This window comes from Cloeon dipterum, chromosome 3 (assembly GCF_949628265.1).
Source record: "Cloeon dipterum chromosome 3, ieCloDipt1.1, whole genome shotgun sequence".
NCBI classification, from domain to species: domain Eukaryota; kingdom Metazoa; phylum Arthropoda; class Insecta; order Ephemeroptera; family Baetidae; genus Cloeon; species Cloeon dipterum.
In genome coordinates, this window is record NC_088788.1 from 4,450,865 (window position 1) to 4,456,943 (window position 6,079).

A 6,079-nucleotide genomic window follows, 5' to 3' on the forward strand; every position below is an offset into this window, starting at 1 on the left:
AAAGTGCTAAGCTGAACCGCCGCGCTGCTGCGCAAAATAATCGGAAGGCAGGTCGAGCGCCGCCGCAGAAAGTGCTAAGCTGAACCGCCGCGCTGCTGCGCAAAATAATCGGAAGGCAGGTCGAGCGCCGCCACAGAAAGTGTTAAATTTAACCGCCGCGCTGCCGCGCAAAATCGTCGGGAGGCAGGTCATGCGCCGCCGCAGAAAATGCTAAGCTGAACCGCCGCGCTGCTGCGCAAAATAATCGGAAGGCAGGTCGAGCGCCGCCGCAGAAAGTGTTAAATTTAACCGCCGCGCTGCCGCGCAAAATCGTCGGGAGGCAGGTCGTGCGCCGCCGCAGAAAATGCTAAGCTGAACCGCCGCGCTGCTGCGCAAAATAATCGGAAGGCAGGTCGAGCGCCGCCGCAGAAAGTGTTAAATTTAACCGCCGCGCTGCCACGCAAAATCGTCGGGAGGCAGGTCGTGCGCCGCCGCAGAAAGTGTTAAATTTAACCGCCGCGCTGCCGCGCAAAATCGTCGGGAGGCAGGTCGAGCGCCGCCGCAGAAAGTGCTTAGCTGAACCGCCGCGCTGCCGTGCAAAATCGTCGGAAATGTGTTTATTGCGGATAATATTCCTTCTGAAACCCAAGAATTAAATTGGAAAATTTTCATTTACTCTTCAAACCCCCGAATTTATAGATGTCTACAAAATAATGATTTATTGAAAATTATTTAGCTTCAAAGTTATCCTCCTCCTTTAATTGATTTGTGAGATTGAGCAACCCCACAGCTAGATCTTCTCCTCTAAAGATTCAGTGCTGAGCCTCTTTCGCTCACATTTCTTAAAAAAAACCAAGGGAGAGGATAGAATGAAAAATCATCACACAACGGAAGACGTGCATATAGGGAGGATGTTGCCCTCTCAGCAGCTAACAATTTGGAGGAACCTCGACACATGTCATCCACTTTGTGCAGAGTGTGCGAGAGCGATGCTACATAATAACAGAGGGCAGTGGTATACGCGGCAGCATGATGACGCTAATTCTCGGAATTTTGATCATTTTTTTCACAACCGGCTATTAGCTGCCTTAGCAACGCACATAATTCTCTGCAGCTCGACACGGCGCTTGGAAATATACAAACAAAGAGGCTGGTTTTCTAGCCGGCAAAAGCGTGGGACACTCAGGTTGAAATGCCAATTAAACTTCCAATCATGGAGGGAGAAAGAGAGAGAGAGAGATCTATTGACTTTAAAATGAACGGTGAAATTATTAACAGCAACGATACTAGACAAAAAGCTAATTAAGGAACCTTAACTTTCTGTCTCCATTGTGTTTGAAAAACCTGACCTTTCAGAATTCTTTATAAATTATTTATTTTATCCGTAAGGGAGAGTTCTTGAAGTGTTTTGATGATGCAAACAATTCTTGCATGATTCCTGTCAAAATGACAGAACATAATGTTAATGTGATCAAATGAAACTGGCATAAAAAGTCGCAGTTTTTGGACTCCCAGATCGACAGGTGGCAGTACGTTTATTATCTGTGTTTGAGATGTGCACGCGGTCTTAAAGTGGAATGATACAGGGCAACAGTTGAAAATTATTTGAATTGTTAGATGCAATAAACAATTGATCGATAAACAATTTGTTCAACAATTTGCAATAATAAAAAATGACCTTCCTACAATAAAAATTCAAATTTTGCCAATTTTCTCCAAAATTTTTAGTGCTTGAACATATTTTCTCGGCATATTCCGATTCCTCTCGTCGAGATCTGTCCAATTGTGTATGCCACTTATTAGGGAAACTCTTGGTTTTGAAATTAAATCGGATTTCAAGTATATGAAGACAGCCATTACCATTTGAAAAGTACGCTAACTTTCCACCCAATTTTCTCAAAAAATTACAGTGCTTCTTGTTCCTTCCGATCCGCAATAAAAATGTTTATATCTTCTATAGTTTTCTATTCCTGGAGACTTCTGGAAAGCTAAAAAAGAGCACTTTGCTAGAGAAGGCAGGGGTGGTGGCATTTATATAATTATTCCAGTCCCATCCTGCACTTTTTGCTGGAAATCCTCGAGTGCATCTAATTTCATTGGAACATACAACCATCGGAAATTCATAAAAATTGAATTATGACTTCTTTCTGGAAAAAAAATCCAGCAAGCATGAAAACTGGAATGAATATTCTCAGCACCCTACAAGACTGCTTGAATATTTCTATAAAGGGAATGAACGAGTTTCAAGGTTGTGTTCGGACTACTTTTGTCGCCAAAGCAACAATGAGAGGCTGCGATTCCCATAGCATGTGTATGAACGTTGGCTATTCCCAGCATTATTGGGAATTCAGCTTTGCTTGAATGCCCAATATTTGACCGAATGAGTAACGTCCTTGATTGTTCGCAGCCAACCACCAAGCATGAAGTTTCGCTTCTATTTTTGAGGAAGTTGTAATCTACTCTTCGCTTTTGTGTTCTGCCTTTGAACCAAAAAGGGTGACCATGTGTGTGGCCACTTAGCTGTTTAACGCGCGATAAATCATGTGCACCAGTTGACAGTTTCATTTCCTTCACTCACTCTTTCTCTCACGCTCATTCTTAAGCGGATTATATTTTTTGGAAGAAAATATTGAATAAAAATAACATGAGATGTGAGTGAATAGAACAAATATTTGGTTTCCAAGTATAGGAAATACTTCGTGTGCGGTAGGGAGGAAAAACCCTAGAATACACTGAAAAAAATTTTGTGTTCTATTACGAAACGTAGTTGTGTAAATCTCGGTGCCACTACCAATAGCGTAAATTTACACAACCATTAGTGTTTATGGTGCATAACTGCATTCTGTAGAATAACAAATTTTGGTTGTGTAAAATAACACGCATTTATTGTGTAAAATGACACTATAGGGTGTTTCTAATAACACGCGTTTGTTGTGTAAAATTACAATTCAGGGTGATGTTTAAAATTACACAGCTAAATATTAAATTGTAGAATATTTTATTAATAAGTTACAAGTGCAGAGGCAGATAAGCAGCACATATACCTCTTTTATAAGTTCAATATATTTGAGCTAAGCATTTCTCCTTCGCAAGCTCTTCCGCTCGATTTCTGGCGATGGTGAGGGACAAGCAGCAAACAGTTAGCATCTCCTTTTTGCAGTTTGATGTTCTGTCCTCCCACAACAATCTAGTACATATAAGGAAACATAACTTTTAGATAATTTGGATTTCAATATTTAGAGAGACTTACAGAGGCTTTTTCGTCATTTTGACTTTTTCTTTTTCCCTTTCTGCGATTTTATTTAGCTCGGAGAGTTGGTCTTCATTCTATAATTCAGAAAATATGTTAATATGTGTCGTATGTTTTAGAATTTTATTTTTTATTTACCTAGATAAGGAAATTCAAACTGGAATATTTTTTTTACAAATCTTTAAGTAAAGACTCGCAATCCACATCTTCCTCAGTAGAGTATTTCTGGTGCTTGGCTGCCTTCATAATATGAGCTCTCTTTCTCTGGGTGAACCAATTTCAGCTGGATGGCAATGCTATACTTTTTCAATCCATGGCAGTTTTAGGGCAAATTGTGCTGTGATCCGTTTCATTGCCTTCAGAATCCTAATTGATGAGTTATTAATTTTTAATTTCAAACTGTCCACTCTATTCATGTTTTAAATATTCCTACCTCAATTCCCAAAACAACATCCTTTCTTCGTGACGAAAAGAGGGTTTCCATCTAAAAGGAAGCATACCGCGCATTTAAAGTGACCTTAAGAGGAAACCTAATTAGATCAGTCGGAATTTTCACTAAACACTGCACGATTAATAGTCAATGAAACAAATACTCACATAATTTCGCCTTATGAGACAATGATGCGAACGATAAACGAGGATTTAAGGACGTAATTATTACGAAGCACATGGGGATGATGCCATGATGTGGGCTGTGGGGGCGGAAACACTGGACGCCTCGATGCGGTGGTGAAGAAAAAGTAGTCATGCAGGGCGGGAGAATTAAAAAAACGCTCTTAAGTCCTATTCGTTGTGTAAAATCACACAATAAAATTACTCCCAAATAAAAAACACAACATGATTGTGTTTAAGCTCGTCAGGCGCCCAAAAAACACAACCGCGTTTTGTAATAGAACATAAAATTTTTTTCAGTGTATAGAACACAATTATATTTCTTTTAGGAAAGTCCGTTGGCTCGCATTGTTGGCACTCTCAGGAGTGTCAAAGAAATGAGAGGTATTTGAGCAGTTGGGAGACCCAATGTCAGAAATGCCAAAAAGTGGTTAGTTTAGTGACTCGAATTGCTCAAATTGCTCAACGGGTTGCCTAACGCGCTACTTGCTGCTTTGCACCTTTCCAGCATGCGTGATTTGGCTTCACGGGACGAATGTCTAGCGTTTCAATGCAGTCCTCGGTGCGGAGGCAAGTGGCCCTTGAGTGGGCTGCGTCCCTGTGCGGCCTGGTGCGCCCATGTTATCCGTTCGCGGTGTTATTGGGACCCGGCGTTTCAGCATTCGTGCTAGTGCAGTGCGCGCCCTTCCCGGTCCTCCGGTCCTCGGACAGGGATAAAAAGAGCAAAAAAATGAGTCATTTTTTAAACTTATATTATTTGGCACTTCGGTATAAATTATATGTCACATTGTGACGCGAGTTTTTGTAAGTTGCTTGCTGAATCAGAAAAGATGAAAAAACACCAATTCCTTCAGAACACCAACAGTTTGTTCTACTAAAATCTCATGAATGATTTGCGTTCCGTTAAGAATAATTTCCCCAGCAGAATAAATTGCTTATGTTCTTTAAGCGTGAAATTTCGACTTACCGGCCGCAATAGGCGAACAAGTCCAAAGTCTCAAAGGCAATATAACGCCGAAAAAAGAAGCAGCAGTAGTCCCGGGTGGAAACGGTAACAGGACAAAAAGGGAAATCGGGAGTAAGTCGCAAATTAACTAAAGTACACACAGTTCCATAATCAGTTCCGCTGCGCCAAACATTGGGCGGCCAGCGGCTCATAATTTTTATTTTTTTGGTATACCAGCGCGAATCAAGCACGAAAAAACGAAGCAGCGGGCATCAACCTACCTCAATGCATTTGAGTACGCGGAGAGGAGAAAAGCGCGCTTTTTGGGGGTTGGTGGGGGAGTGGAGCTTGGGTGACTAGCACACAAGACGGTAGGAAGGAAAAAAAACACCACCAGCCGTCACGAAAGGAGGACACGACAAGCGAGGCGCGGTTGCCAGCATGTCAAAAAAATGCACGCACGAATATTGTCTGAAACGAAAATGCTTACTCATAATGAATTTTCACAGCAAATCGTGCTCCGTTGATTTTCGGTTCTCTTAAAAATGAATTATGCTGTAAAATACAGATGTGTCATTGCTTTCATATTTTAGTTATAATTTAAAACAGTTGTACTCTCCGAAATATCTGTAAAATTCGCCAAATGGGAAATTTTTATCGAATAGCTGTGCCCTCATGCGGGGTAAACTATCTCAACATCAATTAATAAATAAAAAGGGACCTTTTTATTTAACAGTTTCAAAGACCGCGTAAAGTTTTTCAGTTTAAAATATGCTCGAAATCAGATATCTTAAACATTTGTTTGCAAAGGAATTAAATTGGATCCTAAAAGTATTTTTTTCATCCCTTTCAACCATCTGGCATCAATGACAGCAGTTCGATGCAGTGGGAAGAGATGTTGCGGCGGGGTCGATGATCGCAAAAGTGCATATTTTCGAGGCCAACCCACCCTCAATCATCATCACCCCCCTTTTCTAGCTGATTCCTGCCGGCTGGCTGATGATCGCGGCCTGCAGAATCATACTTGGATTACTGCTCACATAGCGCTAAATAAAAAAAGCAACAGGCAAACATCAATCTTGGCCGGAACGCCAGCAAACACTCTCTCCCCCTCCCTGCCTGTCGACCTCCAGTGTGTGCTCGCCTCCCTGTTGGAGGTAACTATTCATGGGAAACGGTGTAGGAGAGCTATAATCTCTTTGATTGACCGCATTTTGTTCGGTTCGCCGCCACACGCGCAGTTAATTGATCTTTTGACAGCGGCACATAACAATGATAACGACACGACACTT